Source organism: Anopheles arabiensis, chromosome X (genome assembly GCF_016920715.1).
Source record: "Anopheles arabiensis isolate DONGOLA chromosome X, AaraD3, whole genome shotgun sequence".
Classification (NCBI taxonomy): domain Eukaryota; kingdom Metazoa; phylum Arthropoda; class Insecta; order Diptera; family Culicidae; genus Anopheles; species Anopheles arabiensis.
In genome coordinates, this window is record NC_053519.1 from 26,165,766 (window position 1) to 26,188,502 (window position 22,737).

The 22,737-nt window shown below is 52.5% G+C and overlaps 1 pseudogene; it reads left to right on the plus strand.

The window, feature by feature from the left end:
* The window catches only part of LOC120906241, a 122,823-nt pseudogene that overhangs the window by 42,815 nt on the left and 57,271 nt on the right, over positions 1–22,737 (plus strand).

Genomic DNA, 22,737 nt, shown 5'->3' on the forward strand with positions numbered 1-22,737 from the left:
TCCGTTCTGCTGATTCCCGCGCCGATTGCCGCGAACGACCTCCACCCACGTTCCTGCCTCGTCCGGTACCGCCGAGGATGCCGACTCCGTCACGCCCTGACGCTGAGCACGCACGCTCTGCTGCACCGTCGGCCATTGCTGCGCAGGTAGCCGCTGCTGCCGTTGTTGTTTCTGCTGCTGCTGACGCCACCTTTGGCGCTGTTGATCTTCCAGCTGTTGCCGCTGTTCCTGTCGTTGCTGGCTTTCCATCCTCCGAAGCAGCTCCTGCTCTCGCTGCAGTTCCTGCTGGCTCTCTAGCCGAGCTCCGCTGGTTCCACCAAGGGTTTGCGCTAGAAGAGCGTTGAACAGCTCCTTCTCCTTGCGAAGCTCTTCGCGGTGTTCCGCTTCGCGTACCCGAGCTTCTTCGCGCGCCTCTCTTACCTCCCTTTGCGCTTCCTTCAGCTGCTCGTTGGAGGCCTCCATTTGCAAGCGCAGCAACTGGATTTGCTCCTCCAACCGCTTGACAATGCCGACCATCGTCTCATTGTCAGCTTTTGCATCCGCCAGCATCCGACGCACTTCTCCGGTGGAAACCGGTGTTGAAGTCACCAGTTTCGTCGCCGTTCCCGCCGATTTCACTCCTCCCGTCGCCATGGTCCTCGCTGGCACTCCTGCCGATGACGGTTCCTCGACGATGGTCCCGAGTTTTTCTCGCTTACCAGCTTCCTTATAACGACCGCAGGACGCTCATCGACCGATATGGTCCTTCCTCTCAGTTGCTTATCCATGGTGGCGGGTTGCTACCCCCGCCACCACGAATTTCCCCGGCGCTGTGATGCTATGAGAAGCGCACACACAGTGACACGGAACGCTACGCGCAAGCAACGGAGCGCCACACGCGGCAACAGCCGAGAATGTTCCACTCGCTTGCGCACACACTCACACGCACATACACACGCGCGGGCAAAGGAAGCCACGCGCGGCAACTGTCGAGAAAGTTCTAGATAGTTCCAGAATATTCTACACTCACTCGCGCACACACTCACGCTTTCACGAAGCACACGCGCGGGCAACGGAGCACCGCGCGCGTCAACGGCCGAGAATGTTCTACTCGCTTGCGCACACACTCACACACACAAAAACACACACGCGCGGGCAGAAGGAAGCCACGCGCGGCAACTGTCCAGAAAGTTCTAGATAAATTCAGAATATTCTACTCTCGCTCGCGCACACACTCACGCTTTCGCGAAGCCCACGCGCGGGCAACGGAGCACCGCGCGCGAAAACGGCCGAGAATGTTCCACTCGCTTGCGCACACACTCTGTCGAGAAAGTTCTAGATCGAATCTCTCCTCGTTCTCGCGCACACACTCGCTTACACGAAGGACACGCGCGGGCAACGGAGCACCGCGCGCGTCAACGGCCGAGAATGTTCCACTCGCTTGCGCACACACTCACAAACGCATACACAAACGCACGGGCAAAGAAAGCCACGCACGGCAACAGCCGAGAAAGTTCCAGATAGTTCCAGAAAACTCTTCTCGTTCTCGCGCACACACTCGCTTACACGAAGCACAAGCCCGGACAACGAAGCGCCACGCGCGTCAACAGCCGAGAATGTTCCACTCGCTTGCGGACACACTCACAAACGCATACACAAACGCACGGGCAAAAGAAAACCACGCACGGCCACAGCCGAGAAAGTTCCAGATAGTTCCAAAAGTTCACCCTCGCTTCCGCTTCGCATACACACGCTCACTATTATTCGATAAACGGACATCAATCGCTCCCACTCTCTCGCTCTCACGAACACCCTCTCACCACACGGAGCACTGCGCAAACACGTCCGTTCGGGTCGAGCTCTCGATTGCGACTGCAAGCTCCACTTCTTGTGGTGCCCTTCCGTCAATTCCTTTAAGTTTCAACTTTGCAACCATACTTCCCCGGAACCCGATTTTGGTTTCCCGGAAGCTACTGAGAGCACCGAAGGTAGGTAGCGTCTCCCAATTGCTAATTGGCATCGTTTACGGTTAGAACTAGGGCGGTATCTAATCGCCTTCGATCCTCTAACTTTCGTTCTTGATTAATGAAAGCATCCTTGGCAAACGCTTTCGCTTCTGTGGGTCCTACGACGGTCTACGAATTTCACCTCTCGCGCCGTAATACCAATGCCCCCGACTACTTCTGTTAATCATTACCTCTTGGTCTATTACAAACCAACGAAACCACTCAGACCGAGGTCATGTTCCATTATTCCATGCAAAATTATTCTCGGCCAACGCCGGCCCCGGAGGACCGGACGCTTTGAACTAGCCTGCTTTGAGCACTCTAATTTGTTCAAGGTAAACGAGAGTTCCCGGGCACCATGAAGCTGGGTCGAACAAGACCTTGACCGACGAGGTCGCGGCGACAAGTCCTGACCCGTCACGGAGTAGAACGCCCAGGTACACCATTGTGAGTCGCAGCCGCGAGCGCGTACACGGACGGTCCCAACCGAGAGGCCGGGCGCCCGCGACGGACGCGAGTCTGGACGGGGTATCAACTTCGAACGTTTTAACCGCAACAACTTTAATATACGCTAGTGGAGCTGGAATTACCGCGGCTGCTGGCACCAGACTTGCCCTCCACTTGATCCTTGCAAAAGGATTTATGCTCAACTCATTCCAATTATGGACCATCGTTAGAGAGGTCCATATTGTTATTTCTCGTCACTACCTCCCCGTGCCGGGATTGGGTAATTTACGCGCCTGCTGCCTTCCTTGGATGTGGTAGCCATTTCTCAGGCTCCCTCTCCGGAATCGAACCCTGATTCCCCGTTACCCGTCGCAACCATGGTAGTCCTCTACACTACCATCAATAGTTGATAGGGCAGACATTTGAAAGATCTGTCGTCAGTCGCAAGCGACCGTACGATCGGCATCCTTATCCAGATTTCAACTCAAAGCGCCCGGAGGCGATTGGTTTAACTAATAAGTGCACCAGTTCCGCCGACCCGGAGGCCAACAGTCCCGGGCATAATGCATAACTGTTTGGATGAGGATCTTGTAAATTATAGCTGTTATACTGAGCCTTATGCGGTTTCACTTTCTAGGAAGCTTGTACTTAGACATGCATGGCTTAACCTTTGAGACGAGCGTATATCACTGGTAGGATCAACCAGAATTCGAGTCAATTGCTTGAACACGAACTACACTCTTGATCACGCGAGGCGCAAGTCCCCGTGACCACCGAGATTTGTTCTGTGACGCCGGAGCGTCGTTGGCGCCACTCGATAGACTGCACAAGCAGACAACGTCGGATGCATTGCACACGGCTAGCGGATCTACTCTCTGCACTGCGTCGGGTGTTCCTACGTCTGTCTGGAGACATTGCTAGGCCAGTACGGCACTCTGCGCACTCTTGCTTGTCCTCTTCGAGCGACGGGCCTCTAAGCGGGGTTTTATTCCGGTACGACACATCGACTGGTACACATTGCACGCACTAACGATCTCTCTGCACTGAATGGAACTCATTCATAACCACCGTGACGGGAGACTTTGCTAGTACGCACGATACTCTGCGCATGTGCACATGTTTTACAACCCAACCAACTTAAGCACCTAGGGGAAGTTGTGATGCCATCTGAACACCCACCGACTGATGCATTGAACGGCTAAAGTTGACCTTCAATCCGAACTGGCACTTTGCGGCGTGGAGGCAGTTGCGCGACCACTCCTATCCCAAACCAACAAAGCATGGTATATCCTAAGTGTTCGGTACAAGCACACCACGACGGGACACATTGAACGGTTCAGCGATCTCTCCGCACTAGTGGAAGAACTCCAACGTGATACGGGAGACATTGCTCTAAACCGAACGGCATCTCTGCGCGTTTACTTGACGCACCCCCAACTTGGTCAACTGTTGGACTTTTGCGTAATCACGGCGGGACACATTGAACGAGCTCTAACGGATCTCTGCACGCATGGAACATGGTGGCGGGAATCATTGCTAGAACCGAACGGCGCCTCTGCGCGATGTACAAAGCTCAACAGAAACCTCGTATCGGCTGCCGAGCCGGAGCTTGAACAACTTGGACTTTCACCTCTGATTTATATCAACTCACCACTCCCCCGAGGGATCCGCAGAATTGCTTCTGGGTCCCGTATCGTTATTTGCGATTCGTGTTTGCATTACACTACATTGAACTATTCCAACTTGTTTATCCGCATGGCGAACATTTGCTGCATAGAACATTTAAGTTCCACTTCGCTCTCCCCTACGTGGGTCTGAGCTTCGCTCTCAGGAAAAAATATGCCACATTTGGTAGGAAGACCCGGTTTCATCACGCTTTGTGCCCTGCACCATATATACCCTCATAAATTTATTCATTGGATTAGATCCAAGGAACACCAGATCATGCACCACTACCCATAATAGCTCATCGAGCTTAGCGTGAATCCTTCGGGTTTCCCTAAGAAGTTCGATTGGTCTTGCAGAGTTTAAAGACAACGAAGCTTAGTTTCAAGCAATGGTTAATATACGCGTATTCAAAACCCTTAGCTGTTACAACTTTTTACTAGAAACCATCACGACGAAGTCTTTGGGTCCGTAGACCCGTGATGTACTGCTCCAGGAACGTTTTGATAGGGTGGAAGCTCAAAATCATAGGTTAAAATCATCGGCAGCGCCCACCAGACACCACTTTTGCTTCATTAGTTCGGACTATAGGCATACGACGATTTTTATCGCGGAGGGACGTATGACCCAAACGGGGGCTTAATGACCCACTGCCACTGCAAACCATGCTCCTACGACTAAATAGAGGTAAAACTACGATTTGGTGCAATCTTCATGTTTGACCTCGTAGCAAGGTACCCTCCCTATAGTAGGCAATGAGCAAATGATCATAATCCCAGGAGGGCAAAAAATGGGAACCCGAAAGGAAAGCGCTAATGGCGCGCCTAAGCTACTGGCCCGTAGAGTAAAAATGGTACCCCCAACAAAGTTGTCGATTGACATTCTGATTGCACTTTTTATCATCTAGGGTGCGTTCTTGACACGTTTTGAGGTGTTTTAGCGAAAAACATGTTTTGAGCCACACGAGCTCTCCGGCCCGTTCGGTGCACATTTTGAAAAAGCTAGGAGCTGCCCCTAGGTTCGGGGTGTCACAAAATATTGAAAAGTGGTCAAAAACCGCTATCCAGAATCGGATGTAGAATCATTAGACGAACTTAAAATTGTTCTACGACCAATGTCTGCGACGTTTAGTATTCAAGATATGGCCCGCCCTAGGTCTGACCTGGCATTTTCGTGAAAATTTAAAGCATGGCCATAGGGACGGGTGAAATTGCTATTTTGAAGCAAAAACCACCTCACTTTAAATGGCCATAACTTTTCAAAAACAAGAGCTAGGGTGCGTTCTTGACACGTTTTGAGGTGTTTTAGCGAAAAACATGTTTTGAGCCACACGAGCTCTCCGGCCCGTTCGGTGCACATTTTTGAAAAAGCTAGGAGCTGCCCCTAGGTTCGGGGTGTCACAAAATATTGAAAAGTGGTCAAAAACCGCTATCCAGAATCGGATGTAGAATCATTAGACGAACTTAAAATTGTTCTACGACCAATGTCTGCGACGTTTAGTATTCAAGATATGGCCCGCCCTAGGTCTGACCTGGCATTTTCGTGAAAATTTAAAGCATGGCCATAGGGACGGGTGAAATTGCTATTTTGAAGCAAAACCACCTCACTTTAAATGGCCATAACTTTTGAAAAACAAGAGCTAGGGTGCGTTCCTTACACGTTTTGAGGTGTTTTAGCGAAAAACATGTTTTGAGCCACACGAGCTCTCCGGCCCGTTCGGTGCACATTTTTGAAAAAAGCTAGGGAGCTGCCCCTAGGTTCGGGGTGTCACAAAATATTGAAAAGTGGTCAAAAACCGCTATCCAGAATCGGATGTAGAATCATTAGACGAACTTAAAATTGTTCTACGACCAATGTCTGCGACGTTTAGTATTCAAGATATGGCCCGCCCTAGGTCTGACCTTGCATTTTCGTGAAAATTTAAAGCATGGCCATAGGGACGGGTAAAATAGCTATTTTGAAGCAAAAACCCGTCTGACTTTAAATGGCCATAACTTTTGAAAAACAAGAGCTAGGGTGCGTTCCTTACACGTTTTGAGGTGTTTTAGCGAAAAACATGTTTTGAGCCACACGAGCTCTCCGGCCCGTTCGGTGCACATTTTTGAAAAAGCTAGGAGCTGCCCCTAGGTTCGGGGTGTCACAAAATATTGAAAAGTGGTCAAAAACCGCTATCCAGAATCGGATGTAGAATCATTAGACGAACTTAAAATTGTTCTACGACCAATGTCTGCGACGTTTAGTATTCAAGATATGGCCCGCCCTAGGTCTGACCTTGCATTTTCGTGAAAATTTAAAGCATGGCCATAGGGACGGGTAAAATAGCTATTTTGAAGCAAAACCCGTCTGACTTTAAATGGCCATAACTTTTGAAAAACAAGAGCTAGGGTGCGTTCCTTACACGTTTTGAGGTGTTTTAGCGAAAAACATGTTTTGAGCCACACGAGCTCTCCGGCCCGTTCGGTGCACATTTTTGAAAAAAGCTAGGGAGCTGCCCCTAGGTTCGGGGTGTCACAAAATATTGAAAAGTGGTCAAAAACCGCTATCCAGAATCGGATGTAGAATCATTAGACGAACTTAAAATTGTTCTACGACCAATGTCTGCGACGTTTAGTATTCAAGATATGGCCCGCCCTAGGTCTGACCTTGCATTTTCGTGAAAATTTAAAGCATGGCCATAGGGACGGGTAAAATAGCTATTTTGAAGCAAAACCCGTCTGACTTTAAATGGCCATAACTTTTGAAAAACAAGAGCTAGGGTGCGTTCCTTACACGTTTTGAGGTGTTTTAGCGAAAAACATGTTTTGAGCCACACGAGCTCTCCGGCCCGTTCGGTGCACATTTTTGAAAAAAGCTAGGGAGCTGCCCCTAGGTTCGGGGTGTCACAAAATATTGAAAAGTGGTCAAAAAACCGCTATCCAGAATCGGATGTAGAATCATTAGACGAACTTAAAATTGTTCTACGACCGATGTCTGCGACGTTTAGTATTCAAGATATGGCCCGCCCTAGGTCTGACCTTGCATTTTCGTGAAAATTTAAAGCATGGCCATAGGGACGGGTAAAATAGCTATTTTGAAGCAAAAACGTCTAACTTTAAACGGCCATAACTTTTGAAAAACAAGAGCTAGGGTGCGTTCCTTACACGTTTTGAGGTGTTTTAGCGAAAAACATGTTTTGAGCCACACGAGCTCTCCGGCCCGTTCGGTGCACATTTTGAAAAAAGCTAGGGAGCTGCCCCTAGGTTCGGGGTGTCACAAAATATTGAAAAGTGGTCAAAAATCGCTATCCAGAATCGGATGTAGAATCATTAGACGAACTTAAAATTGTTCTACAACCCCCAGTCCGACGCCTCGTATTCGAGATATAGCACTTTGTAGGTCTGACCGAGCAATTTTGTACTGAAATGTATGGCGGACATGTTATTAATTAAACAACATTAACTTGCATCGTGCCCTACTTCATCGGCACAGCTACTATCGACTATCTATTGTTGAAATGGATTGAGTTTGACCATTTTAGCTCTTTTCTTATGCCGTGCACCAACATTGTGTACCGATCAGGGAAAGTACACTACGTACGCGTTCATGGATGTCTATGTTGGTACAAGTTGCCGGTCGGGATAGCCGTGCACCAAAACTGTGTACCGATCAGGGAAAGTACAAGACGGAGGGCGCAGCCCGAGCGTACGCGTTCATAGATGTCCATGTTGGTACAACCTACATGTACGTACCTTGTTTTAGTATCAAAAGTTCCAATAAAGTGTTTGTATGCTTAAAATGCTTATCTCAACCGGTCACCTTTTGGCCTGCCCTTTTATAGACAGAAACCTAGAACGATACTCGCGATGTTTGTGTTTTTCCATTCGCCCGGGACGACGAAATGAGCTCTGTGCACATCGTGCAGAAAACTGTCTCCTCCTCGTATGTTTTTGTCCCTCCACGCATATAATCACCCACATTTGTGTTCAACACGGACGGCGCAGCCCGAGCGAACGCGTTAATGTTTATGTTTGTGCACACTAAAGTTACAATCCTAGGATTTGGTTATTGCGTCGCAGTGCCCGACCGTCGCGGACACCATTCTTGGACAAAAGTCCAAGTACGTAGAGTACATTCCCTAGGTATGTGCCCGTTCGTGACTTTCGTTGCGTGCTTACAGACACGCTTGGGTATGTTTACCATACAAGGTTTACTAGGAAAACCTGGGAAGGACGCTTGCCCTCCCGTCGCGGACACCATTCTTGGAAAGAAGTCCTGGTACGTAGCGTTCTTTAATGTACTTGATCAGTTTGTATTGCATTTGCTTTGTGCCATTGACTTTTGCTAATGCTCACTAAGGGGTGTTCGTTTGCGATGTGTATGATAAGCAACTGTCTATTCTAACCAGCAGTTAATCAACACTTTTCACCCAAATCATAGGAACGTAGAGTACTTTCCCTGATCGGTACACAATTTTGGTGCACCTCTAACCTCGCCAGCACTTTATCGTTACGTTTTGTGCACAACCTTGGGACATGGTGTAAGTTTCATCATTGTTATGTTTGATTCGGTTTATTATGATTGAAAAATACGCTACTTCCTAGAAATCTGAACTCGAATACTTTTGCCACGTTGAGCAAAAAGCTACTGAGCAACTCCTAGCCGTTTACCGATTTATAATTTAATTTTCGTTATTAGTTTTAAAAAATACGCTAAGTCCCAAAAATCTGAACTCGAATACTTTTTCTATGTGCCGCCAAAAGCTACTGAGCAACGCCTAGGTTGGTACATTTTTGGTACATGGAGTGTATGCGTGCAGGCGTACTGCCGTGCTGGACCGGAAAATCGCACTTGCTACTAGAACGTAGAGTAATTCCCTAGATAGGTGCTTTTGCATGCCTCTGTTCGACGTCCATGCAACTTGGAACGTGCGACACACGTAGCTAGGCTTCCCCATACATATTCTCTAGGGTAGCACCAAATTGCACACTTTCAGGGGTATATTTTGGTACGGTGTACTGTGCATGGTACAAGTATCATTAGCTCGTGCAATTTATTTTGCATCAAGTTGCGATTGCTGGTGCGTCGAGATAGGAGTGTTTCGCGACTTTTGCCAAGCTTTGGTGCCATTTGGTGAATAATTAATGTTCTAGCCACAATAAACGTGCCACATAATGCCAATAACGAAAACGCCATTTTCAAGGGACTTCCAGTCAAAATGTTTGCAATCAGCGCTTTCCTGTCGAGTTCAGGATTTGGGACTGAGCGTTTTTTTCACGATCCAATCAAACGACCAGTTCGTGAATAAACAATTCATACAACAGTGCATCCCTTCAAAGTAGAAAAAGCCGAATGCTAGGGAGCTCCAGTCAAAAACGTTGTCATTGGCGCTTTCTTCTCGAGTTCAGGATTTGGGACTTAGCGTTTTTTCACGATCCAGCCAAAAGACCAGATCGTGAAATAAACGATTAATACAACTGTACTAGTACATCCCTTCAACTGAAGCAAGCGCACCATACATGACCCGTACGCTAATCATCCAAGCACATGACACGTCAACTAAGTCAACACATGATACAACTTGGAAAACTGACGGGTAAGTAGGTCATCTCGTACACGACGACACACCGACCAAACCAGGTCAACACGTCACATGCACAAGACATCCTACTACCAAGGCCGACCACCTCGACACACGACCTGTTAACCGAACATGGTCAACACCATCATGTGCAAGGCAACCGGGCCAAACGGGTCAACTTATACAACTTGTAACGAGCATGTGTAAGCTTACTGGTGTGGTCCGCACGGTCCTCACATCAAGACAATCAAGTCGAGAACGAGGCACGCCGACAAGCTCATTAGTGTTAAGTGTCCTTCTCCATCCTATGTCAAGTCACTCGTCTGACACGGAAGTAGCCAACTCTTGTCCACTAGTATAAAGGAACGGTCTCCAGACCAGGTCAAGTCACTCGTCTGACAAGGAAGGAGCACGCACCAAGCTTCACCAGAGCACGGTACCACGGTCCCCAGACCAAGATGGTTAGTTACGCCAACGAGGAAGGGGCACGCGTTCCCTTGCTACACTCAACTTAGTACACTCATGCTCTCACAAGAGTATCCCCTGTGTCGACGTGGTCCCCAGACCAAGACGAGCTTGCGCACATCGAGGAAGGGGCACACGGACAAACCACCAAGCATGGGTCGCCTGAGAGGATCGATGCGAACGCATCTCTACAACTCGCAGCTCCCAGCCTGAAGTCCCGTCGTTTGCGGGCGGTTGATAGGTGTCGAAACTAGGTATATCCACGTTGGGCAGAGCTCAAGCCAACGGCGTTCCCAGTTACGGTACTAACACGTGCAGCGAACTCCACTCATTGCGGCCTAGGTATAGCGGGATGAGACGCCGGGCTGCAGACGCAGACTCCAACGGATCTCAGAGGGTTGTTAGGCCCGCTAGCTTCCGAACACCTAATGGGTTTGAGAAGCGCTATCAGCTCGGATTGGCTACGACCTTAGAGGCGTTCAGGCATAATCCAGCGGACGTAGCGTCATACCAAAGTCCGGTCGGACTAGTATTGAGCCAGTGGTCCGTACCTGTGGTTCCTCTCGTACTGCACAGGAATTCCGTTAAGATAGCGACTATAAGCACACACCAGTAGGGTAAAACTAACCTGTCTCACGACGGTCTAAACCCAGCTCACGTTCCCTTGAAAGGGTGAACAATCCTACGCTTGGTGAATTTTGCTTCACAATGATAGGAAGAGCCGACATCGAAGGATCAAAAGCCACGTCGCTATGAACGCTTGGCGGCCACAAGCCAGTTATCCCTGTTCGACTGCTGGCAGGAGGAATGGGATGCCGACGCACTGCAACAGGATGCTAGCCGGCACACGCGGTGGACGCACCGTGTAATTCCATCGGTCGGCGACTGGCAGTCTAGGAAACATGGAGATATGACTTTCCATCTGGCACAGGTTTTGTCCGGACACGGATTTTTCCGTGACTACTTGTGCCACAATGGATTCACGTCGTCCCCAGACTGCCAGTTGTGCGTCGGCGTCCCAGAAACGGCGGAGCACGCGTTCTTCGAGTGTCCACGATTTGCTGCGGTACGTCAGGAGCTACTAGGCGAGGGGGTCCAGACCCTGTCTGTCCTGACACCCTCCAGCGGCATTTGCTGCGCGATGCCGAGAGCTGGAGCCGTATATGTGAAGCTGCTAAGCAGATAACGGCCCAGCTGCAGCGAGCGTGGGACGAGGAGCGGGCAGCACTGGCGGTTCACGTCATCGAGCACCATACCGACGACGTGATTCAGTTAGAGGCTCAACGCGCCGAAGTGCGACGGGCCCGAAACGTGAGACGAAACGCCAACCGGCGAGCAGCAACAGCACGTCGGCGGGAAGAACGTCGAGCTGGACTTCCCCCAACCCCACCGGCTTCACCACGCACCGCTCAGCGACGTGCAGCGCTTCGTGAACGGCAAGCGCGGTTTAGAGAGAGGAGGCGAAACCGTCGGCTCCTCGGAGTGTCCAGCCGGGCAAGAAGCGATGACGATGACGGCCGAGCAATCGCGGAACACGCTGACGGACCGTCTCGTGAGACATCGCAACAGGTGGAGGAGGCTGCAGCAGTAGTCGAAGACGGTGGCCTAAGCGCTGCTGAACAAGTGGCAGCGGTCGAGGCGGAAGTTGCCTCCCGCTAGATTCACAGCGCTGCAGTAGAAGCAGCGAAAGCTGAACCAGAAGACTCCGACTGGAGTACGATAGGAGTAAAAGAATTTTAATTTATTTGAATTTGAATAAAAGTGAAAGGTGCAAAAGCACGGTTGCAGATTGGCCAAATACGGCTCAGGACCCCTTCAAAAAACCCTCGCGGGTATACATTGTAGGGGTGGGTGAGGATTCTATAAAATAAAGAAACCCGTTATAAAAAAAAAAAAAAGCCAGTTATCCCTGTAGTGTTCATCGAGTAGCCGTCGGGTACAGACGTATGTAAACACGCTCCGACAAAGTGTGCAAAAAAGTGTGTAAAACGGCCTCGGATCGCTCTGAAACCCTCAAAATCGTGTTCAGAGCACCCAATTTACCTATAGATAGTGTTATTTGGTCGAATTTCTGTGATTTTTGCGCTTTAAAAATTCGTGTTGTTCTGTGTACATTTGCCCCCCCCGGTAGTACCAAATTTCCGGGTGTGGAAAAATGCGCAAAACTGTGTGATTTCGGCGCCGGAAACACTCGATTCTGGATAATTCGACGCTTCTAAAGCGTTTTAAAGTGTTTTCGAGACGTTTTGAGAAGTTTAAAGTGCATAAAAGTGTGTGTTTACATCCCCATACAATTTGTATGGGGAACTTTGAATGTGAATAACTCAGTGAAAAACGCACGGATTCGTGCCGGATGTGATTTTAAAGGTGCGCGTAGTGACGCTGAACGTGAATTTAAAAAAACAGAACGAAAATCGGTGAAAAACGAGAAAATAAAAGTGTCGGGGTGCTACCGCCGGAGCACGTGCTTTCGGAAAAATCGAAATAAATAGCAAATCGCGAATAACTCCGCGAGTTTTGCTCGGATTCGTGTGCGGTTTTCACCGTTGTGCTTGTTTTTATGCGTACAATAAGATTGCATCAAAAATTTGTGAAAATCGTGAAAAAATTTTGACGTTTCTTGGTGACAGTTCTATAATACCCAAGGGACAAATTTTGTCCGGGGAGCAGTTCCCAAGGGGCAAAAATTTGAAAAGTCCGTTATTGCTCGAAAAGTGCTCGAGTTTACAAAAGTGCGCAGAAAATTCGGGGAAGAAGTGTAGTGCCCGCGGCAGCTCGAATTTGCTCGATTCGAGTAGTTCGAGCAACTCGAAAACTGCTCGAATTTTTCGAATTTTTTTTCGAAAAATTAGAAAAAATCGGCGAAGCTGCGGGGTGATAGAGGGCGATAAAACAAAACACGCGAAAATAATTTCCCCCTCCCCCCTCCCCCCGCTCCCGGTGAAAAATCCCTAAAATAGGTTCAAAAGGGTCGAAAAAGCGGGCAGCGCAATTTGGACGTGAAAAGTGCCGGAAAAATTCGGGATTGGTGCGGATCCATTCCCCACGTGAGCGACGCACCCTCTCGTAATTTTTCTCCACCCGCCACCCCTCCCCCAGCCCACCAGGGGGTCGCAAGTCGGACCATAGTGGAAAACCAGCGTGGAAGAAGGATTCTACAGCAGCGATTGAGCGGCAGAACACCAGCTAGACGGCGCTGCATACTTGGGGTCATCTCGACCCCCCGGGGTCAACCGACCCCGGGGTCACATCGACCCCAGGGTTATTTAACCCACCAACCTGAAAGTCGGCAAAGATGATGGCATCATCCGGGATGTCAACGCGCGCGAGTGCGAGGTCAGTCTCTGTGGACTGCCGTAGCAGCTTGGCATCCGGCTCGAAGCTGTTTGTGACCGAGCCTCGAGTGGCGCTGCCTAGGGTCAGTGTCACAGGCAACAACAAGCCCGCCGTGGCATCCAAGGCCGCCTCGACCACACCGGAGCTCGAGTTGCTTAAGGCAACAATTCAGCGGCTAGAGGAGCAGAATTTGGAAATGAAGGAGCAAAATTCTCGCCTCTCGGAGCAGATAACTGGCATGTGCCAACTGCTACAGGAGGAGAAGGAGGAGGCGAAGCGCCGTGAAGAAAAGCTGGAGGCGCAAATGGAGAAGCTCGCCGCCGCACATCAGCGCGACCGAGACGTTCTAAACTCCTTACTGGCAGCAAAGGTTGCCGGCGGACAACCGTCAGCTAGCTCGCGTCAACCTCCAACTCCGTTGCCACGCCGATCCTCTGCGCAGCCGCAGCAGCAACAACAACAGCAGCAGCGGAACCAGCAAGAGCAGGAGCAGCCCCGCGCGTCGACGTCGCGTGCAGTCATGCCGCCGCGTAACGAGGCATCGACTGCCGTCCGCGGAGACGTCGTGCCGGAGTTGACCTACAGCGAGGTCGTGCGGCGTAGATATCGCGGCAAAGCTACGGGTAAGCCACGCTCCCAGCAGCAGCCGCAACAGCAGCAGCAGCAGCGTCAGCTACAGCGACAGGCAGTCGGTATCGCGCAGCATCAACAGCAGCAGCAGCAACGTCAGCCACAGCGACAGGCGGTCGCTGGCTCGCAGCAGCAACAGCAGGAGCGTATGCAGCAGCAGCAGCAGCTACAGCGTAAGCGAAAGCCGAGGCCTGACATCATCGAGGTGTCACCCAGCGAAGGCGAAACCTGGGATGGCATTTACGACAAGGTGCGCAAAGCCATCCGTCTCGACCCGGCCTACTGTGTCATGAAAGGGCATATCAAGCAGGGTCGCCGAACCCATGCCAGACTGCTACGCATGGAACTAAGCAAGACGGCAAATGCCCCACTTATGCTTGATGGCGTCCGCAAGATTATCGGTGACGCAGGCGTAAGTCGGCTTGTCACCGAAATGGGTGAGCTGCTCGTATCCGACATCGATCCCCTCGCTGCGGAGGAGGACATCATTGCTGCCCTCGATGAGAAGATTGGCGCAAGTGCTGGAGTAGTTTCCACCAGCATTTGGGAACTTCCAGATGGGTCGAAGCGAGCACGAATCCGGCTACCAGCGAAATCAGCTCGTCAGTTGGAAGGAGCCAAACTATTCCTGTGCGACTGCGTTAGCAAGGTACGTGCAGCTCCACCAACCCCTCCAGAGCGTCAGCGATGCTTCCGCTGTCTGGAGATGGGCCACATTGCGTCGAACTGCCGTTCCACTGCAGATCGGCAGAATATGTGCATCCGTTGCGGACTAGACGGACACAAAGCACGATCCTGCCAAAATGAGGCGAAGTGTGCACTGTGTGGTGGCGCTCACCACATAGGACACAGCGAATGTGCTCGTTCGGCTCAGCGATGCTTCCGGTCCTAAAAGTCTTGCAGGCGAATCTGGGCCATGGCCGTGATGCCCAGAATCTGGTGCTACAAGCTGCCAGAGAGGAGAAAGCAGACGTGCTCATCCTCTCTGATGTTCTGCGTCCACCAGAGAATAACGGCCGGTGGGCATTCAGCAGCTGCCGGACGGTAGCGGTGGTAGCTGTCGGTGAGCTACCAATTCAGCGCGTGTGGTGCAGCGAAGCTCGGGGGCTGGTAGCAGCGCAGATTGGCGGAGTGACCTTCATAAGCTGCTATGCTCCACCAAGCCTCAGCCTCGCCGAGTTCGAGCGCTTCATTGAAGCCATAGAACTCGAAGCCTTCTCCCACCCTCAAGTCGTCGTCGCCGGCGATTTTAACGCCAGACATGAGGAGTGGGGCAATCCGAGGACTTGCAACCGCGGGGAAGAGCTGCACGCTATGGTGGAGCAGCTTGGCTTGAGCGTGATAAACCAAGGTCGAGAATTCACGTTCGACGGCAACGGGTGGCTCTCCCGAGCATAATTGACTTGGCGTTCGCAAGCCCGTCGATTGCTCGCCCAGATACGTGGATCGTGAGTACACGCTACACCGCATCAGACCACCGCTATGTCCTCTACACCGTGGGAGGAACACCAGCATCGCCCGAGCAACTGCAGGACCAGCAGCAGCCAGCGCAACAGTCCTCTGCGCAGCAGCAGCAGTCACTTCAGCAGCAGCAGCAGCAGCAGCAGCCATCGCAACAGCAGCAACAGCAACATCAGCGGCAACCGTCGTCGCGGCAGGGTGCTTCCGCTAGCCAGAGGCGTGTGCGTCACGCTGGCCGTAGATGGAAGACCTCGCAGTTTTCTGCTACATCATTCCTCGAGGCGCTGTTCGCTGCGGACTTTGTCCAACGCGCATCGACCCAGGAGGGTATGATCGCAGCCATGTTGAAGGCCTGCGATGAGACAATGCAGCGGGTTACCCGACTGCACCAAGACCCGCATCGTAACACATTTTGGTGGTCTCCCTCCTGGCTCGCCTGAGGAACAACTGCGAGGTTGCCCGTGACCGGATGCTGCGGACGGCTGATTTGGAGGAGCGCAGCATAGCAGCAGCTGAGCACAGGACAGCAAGGGCGGAGCTCAGTCGAGCAATTCGAGCTAGCAAGCGGAACTTGTTCCAGGAGCTGATCGAAATTGCAGAAGAGAATGCGTTCGGGGCAGGATATCGGGTCGTCATGTCCCGGCTCCGGGGCAGTCGGACGCCTTCAGAAGCGGACCGGGTCGTCCTCGAACGCATTGTGTCCGACCTCTTCCCTGAGCATCCGCCCTGTGACTGGTCGCAGCAGAGCAACGCGGGAAACGACGAGGGAGCAACAACTGCGGCGGGTGTAGCACCTGTTACTGACGACGAGCTGCTGCTAATCGCGAGTCAGATGGCGAGCCGCAAAGCACCAGGGCTCGATGGCATCCCGAATGCGGCGGTGAAGACGGCAATCACCATGTTCCCGGAGGTCTTCCGGGTCCTGTACCAGGATTGCCTCAACCGCGCTACGTTCCCGGCACAGTGGAAGAGGCAAAGACTGGTGTTGCTGCCGAAGCAGGGGAAGCCTCCGGGAGAGAGCAGTTCGTACCGACCCCTTTGCATGCTCGACGCTCTGGGGAAGGTATTGGAGCGCCTCATACTGAACCGCCTCAACGACCATCTCGAGGAGCCGTCTTCACCCCGACTGTCGGACCGGCAGTTCGGATTTCGTCGAGGACGATCGACAGTGAGCGCCATTCAGCGCGTTGTTGAGGCCGGCCGCACCGCCATGTCGTTTGGGCGAACGAACGGCCGGGATAACCGATTCTTGCTTGTTGTGGCGTTGGACGTGAAGAACGCGTTCAACACGGCCAGCTGGCAATCCATTGCCAGCGCCCTTCAGGCAAAGGTGTCCCAACCGGCCTCCAACGGATGCTTCGGAGCTACTTCGAAGATCGCATGCTATACTTCGACACGAGCGAAGGCCCCGTCGTACGGCATGTTACCGCCGGTGTTCCACAGGGGTCCATTCTGGGCCCCACTTTGTGGAACATAATGTATGACGGGGTGCTGCATGTGCCGCTTCCTCCCGACGTCGAAATCATCGGTTACGCGGATGACTTGGCGCTGCTGGTTCCTGCTACCACCACCGACGAGGTTCGCGCGAGAGCAGAGGAGGCCGTTGACCAGGTCCAACGTTGGATGCAACAGCACGGTCTGGAGTTGGCCCCAGCCAAGACTGAAGCCGTCCTGATTTCGAGTAAGAAGACTCCACCGCAGGTGACATTTCGCGTTGGTGACGTGGAAATCAAGTCGTCTAGGAGCATCAGGTACTTGGGCGTGCAGCTCCAAGATCACCTGAAATGGCGAGACCATGTCACCAACGTCACGGAAAAGGCGTCGCGCGTGGTGGCAGCTGTAACGCGCCTCATGCAAAACCACAGCGGCCCCAGGACGGCCAAGTCAAGGCTGCTGGCGTATGTGGCAGAATCGGTGTTGCGGTATGCTGCTCCCGTCTGGGCGGAGGCAACTCGGGTGCGTGAGTGCCGACGGATGCTGCAACGAGTACAGCGAAGAGCCGCCATCAGGGTGGCACGGGCATTCCGTACCGTCAGGTATGAGACGGCCACCCTGCTCGCTGGACTCGTACCGATATGCCACCTCATCAACGAGGATGCCCGGGTCCATCAACAACTCCTTGCTCCAGACCGTGCTGCAACGAAGGAGGACATCCGGGCGACTGAGAGGCAGTTTACCATCGACTGCTGGCAGAAGGAATGGGATGCCGACGCACTGCAACAGGATGCTAGCCGGCACACGCGGTGGACGCACCGTGTCATCCCATCGGTCGGTGACTGGCAGTCTAGGAAACATGGAGACATGACTTTTCATTTGGCGCAGGTTCTGTCCGGACACGGATTTTTCCGTGACTACCTGTGCCATAATGGATTCACGTCGTCCCCAGACTGCCAGTTGTGCGTCGGCGTCCCAGAAACGGCGGAGCACGCGTTCTTCGAGTGTCCACGATTCGCTGCGGTACGTCAGGAGCTACTAGGCGAGGGGGTCCAGACCCTGTCTGTCCTGACACCCTCCAGCGGCATTTGCTGCGCGATGCCGAGAGCTGGAGCCGTATATGCGAAGCTGCTAAGCAGATAACGGCCCAGCTGCAGCGAGCGTGGGACGAGGAGCGGGCAGCACTGGCGGTTCACGTCATCGAGCACCATACCGACGACGTGATTCAGTTAGAGGCTCAACGCGCCGAGGTGCGACGGGCCCGAAACGTGAGACGAAACGCCAACCGGCGAGCAGCAACAGCACGTCGGCGGGAAGAACGTCGAGCTGGACTTCCCCCAACCCCACCGGCTTCACCACGCACCGCTCAGCGACGTGCAGCGCTTCGTGAACGGCAAGCGCGGTTTAGAGAGAGGAGGCGAAACCGTCGGCTCCTCGGAGTGTCCAGCCGGGCAAGAAGCGATGACGATGACGGCCGAGCAATCGCGGAACACGCTGACGGACCGTCTCGTGAGACATCGCAACAGGTGGAGGAGGCTGCAGCAGTAGTCGAAGACGGTGGCCTAAGCGCTGCTGAACAAGTGGCAGCGGTCGAGGCGGAAGTTGCCTCCCGCTAGATTCACAGCGCTGCAGTAGAAGCAGCGAAAGCTGAACCAGAAGACTCCGACTGGAGTACGATAGGAGTAAAAGAATTTTAATTTATTTGAATTTGAATAAAGTGAAAGGTGCAAAAGCACGGTTGCAGATTGGCCAAATACGGCTCAGGACCCCTTCAAAAAAACCCTCGCGGGTATACATTGTAGGGGTGGGTGAGGGATTCTATAAAATAAAGAAACCCGTTATAAAAAAAAAAAAAAAGCCAGTTATCCCTGTAGTGTTCATCGAGTAGCCGTCGGGTACAGACGTATGTAAACACGCTCCGACAAAGTGTGCAAAAAGTGTGTAAAACGGCCTCGGATCGCTCTGAAACCCTCAAAATCGTGTTCAGAGCACCCAATTTACCTATAGATAGTGTTATTTGGTCGAATTTCTGTGATTTTTGCGCTTTAAAAATTCGTGTTGTTCTGTGTACATTTGCCCCCCGGTAGTACCAAATTTCCGGGTGTGGAAAAAATGCGCAAAACTGTGTGATTTCGGCGCCGGAAACACTCGATTCTGGATAATTCGACGCTTCTAAAGCGTTTTAAAGTGTTTTCGAGACGTTTTGAGAAGTTTAAAGTGCATAAAGTGTGTTTACATCCCCATACAATTTGTATGGGGAACTTTGAATGTGAATAACTCAGTGAAAAACGCACGGATTCGTGCCGGATGTGATTTTAAAGGTGCGCGTAGTGACGCTGAACGTGAATTTAAAAAAACAGAACGAAAATCGGTGAAAAACGAGAAAATAAAAGTGTCGGGGTGCTACCGCCGGAGCACGTGCTTTCGGAAAAATCGAAATAAATAGCAAATCGCGAATAACTCCGCGAGTTTTGCTCGGATTCGTGTGCGGTTTTCACCGTTGTGCTTGTTTTTATGCGTACAATAAGATTGCATCAAAAATTTGTGAAAATCGTGAAAAAATTTTTGACGTTTCTTGGTGACAGTTCTATAATACCCAAGGAACAAATTTTGTCCGGGGAGCAGTTCCCAAGGGGCAAAAATTTGAAAAGTCCGTTATTGCTCGAAAAGTGCTCGAGTTTACAAAAGTGCGCAGAAAATTCGGGGAAGAAGTGTAGTGCCCGCGGCAGCTCGAATTTGCTCGATTCGAGTAGTTCGAGCAACTCGAAAACTGCTCGAATTTTTCGAATTTTTTTTCGAAAAATTAGAAAAAAATCGGCGAAGCTGCGGGGTGATAGAGGGCGATAAAACAAAACACGCGAAAATAATTTCCCCCTCCCCCTCCCATGCTCCCGGTGAAAAATCCCTAAAATAGGTTCAAAAAGGGTCGAAAAAGCGGGCAGCGCAATTTGGACGTGAAAAGTGCCGGAAAAATTCGGGATTGGTGCGGATCCATTCCCCACGTGAGCGACGCACCCTCTCGTAATTTTTCTCCACCCGCCACCCCTCCCCCAGCCCACCAGGGGGTCGCAAGTCGGACCATAGTGGAAAACCAGCGTGGAAGAAGGATTCTACAGCAGCGATTGAGCGGCAGAACACCAGCTAGACGGCGCTGCATACTTGGGGTCATCTCGACCCCCGGGTCAACCGACCCCGGGGTCACATCGACCCCAGGGTTATTTAACCCACCAACCTGAAAGTCGGCAAAGATGATGGCATCATCCGGGATGTCAACGCGCGCGAGTGCGAGGTCAGTCTCTGTGGACTGCCGTAGCAGCTTGGCATCCGGCTCGAAGCTGTTTGTGACCGAGCCTCGAGTGGCGCTGCCTAGGGTCAGTGTCACAGGCAACAACAAGCCCGCCGTGGCATCCAAGGCCGCCTCGACCACACCGGAGCTCGAGTTGCTTAAGGCAACAATTCAGCGGCTAGAGGAGCAGAATTTGGAAATGAAGGAGCAAAATTCTCGCCTCTCGGAGCAGATAACTGGCATGTGCCAACTGCTACAGGAGGAGAAGGAGGAGGCGAAGCGCCGTGAAGAAAAGCTGGAGGCGCAAATGGAGAAGCTCGCCGCCGCACATCAGCGCGACCGAGACGTTCTAAACTCCTTACTGGCAGCAAAGGTTGCCGGCGGACAACCGTCAGCTAGCTCGCGTCAACCTCCAACTCCGTTGCCACGCCGATCTCTGCGCAGCCGCAGCAGCAACAACAACAGCAGCAGCGGAACCAGCAAGAGCAGGAGCAGCCCCGCGCGTCGACGTCGCGTGCAGTCATGCCGCCGCGTAACGAGGCATCGACTGCCGTCCGCGGAGACGTCGTGCCGGAGTTGACCTACAGCGAGGTCGTGCGGCGTAGATATCGCGGCAAAGCTACGGGTAAGCCACGCTCCCAGCAGCAGCCGCAACAGCAGCAGCAGCAGCGTCAGCTACAGCGACAGGCAGTCGGTATCGCGCAGCATCAACAGCAGCAGCAGCAACGTCAGCCACAGCGACAGGCGGTCGCTGGCTCGCAGCAGCAACAGCAGGAGCGTATGCAGCAGCAGCAGCAGCTACAGCGTAAGCGAAAGCCGAGGCCTGACATCATCGAGGTGTCACCCAGCGAAGGCGAAACCTGGGATGGCATTTACGACAAGGTGCGCAAAGCCATCCGTCTCGACCCGGCCTACTGTGTCATGAAAGGGCATATCAAGCAGGGTCGCCGAACCCATGCCAGACTGCTACGCATGGAACTAAGCAAGACGGCAAATGCCCCACTTATGCTTGATGGCGTCCGCAAGATTATCGGTGACGCAGGCGTAAGTCGGCTTGTCACCGAAATGGGTGAGCTGCTCGTATCCGACATCGATCCCCTCGCTGCGGAGGAGGACATCATTGCTGCCCTCGATGAGAAGATTGGCGCAAGTGCTGGAGTAGTTTCCACCAGCATTTGGGAACTTCCAGATGGGTCGAAGCGAGCACGAATCCGGCTACCAGCGAAATCAGCTCGTCAGTTGGAAGGAGCCAAACTATTCCTGTGCGACTGCGTTAGCAAGGTACGTGCAGCTCCACCAACCCCTCCAGAGCGTCAGCGATGCTTCCGCTGTCTGGAGATGGGCCACATTGCGTCGAACTGCCGTTCCACTGCAGATCGGCAGAATATGTGCATCCGTTGCGGACTAGACGGACACAAAGCACGATCCTGCCAAAATGAGGCGAAGTGTGCACTGTGTGGTGGCGCTCACCACATAGGACACAGCGAATGTGCTCGTTCGGCTCAGCGATGCTTCCGGTCCTAAAAGTCTTGCAGGCGAATCTGGGCCATGGCCGTGATGCCCAGAATCTGGTGCTACAAGCTGCCAGAGAGGAGAAAGCAGACGTGCTCATCCTCTCTGATGTTCTGCGTCCACCAGAGAATAACGGCCGGTGGGCATTCAGCAGCTGCCGGACGGTAGCGGTGGTAGCTGTCGGTGAGCTACCAATTCAGCGCGTGTGGTGCAGCGAAGCTCGGGGGCTGGTAGCAGCGCAGATTGGCGGAGTGACCTTCATAAGCTGCTATGCTCCACCAAGCCTCAGCCTCGCCGAGTTCGAGCGCTTCATTGAAGCCATAGAACTCGAAGCCTTCTCCCACCCTCAAGTCGTCGTCGCCGGCGATTTTAACGCCAGACATGAGGAGTGGGGCAATCCGAGACTTGCAACCGCGGGGAAGAGCTGCACGCTATGGTGGAGCAGCTTGGCTTGAGCGTGATAAACCAAGGTCGAGAATTCACGTTCGACGGCAACGGGGTGGCTCTCCCGAGCATAATTGACTTGGCGTTCGCAAGCCCGTCGATTGCTCGCCCAGATACGTGGATCGTGAGTACACGCTACACCGCATCAGACCACCGCTATGTCCTCTACACCGTGGGAGGAACACCAGCATCGCCCGAGCAACTGCAGGACCAGCAGCAGCCAGCGCAACAGTCCTCTGCGCAGCAGCAGCAGTCACTTCAGCAGCAGCAGCAGCAGCAGCAGCCATCGCAACAGCAGCAACAGCAACATCAGCGGCAACCGTCGTCGCGGCAGGGTGCTTCCGCTAGCCAGAGGCGTGTGCGTCACGCTGGCCGTAGATGGAAGACCTCGCAGTTTTCTGCTACATCATTCCTCGAGGCGCTGTTCGCTGCGGACTTTGTCCAACGCGCATCGACCCAGGAGGGTATGATCGCAGCCATGTTGAAGGCCTGCGATGAGACAATGCAGCGGGTTA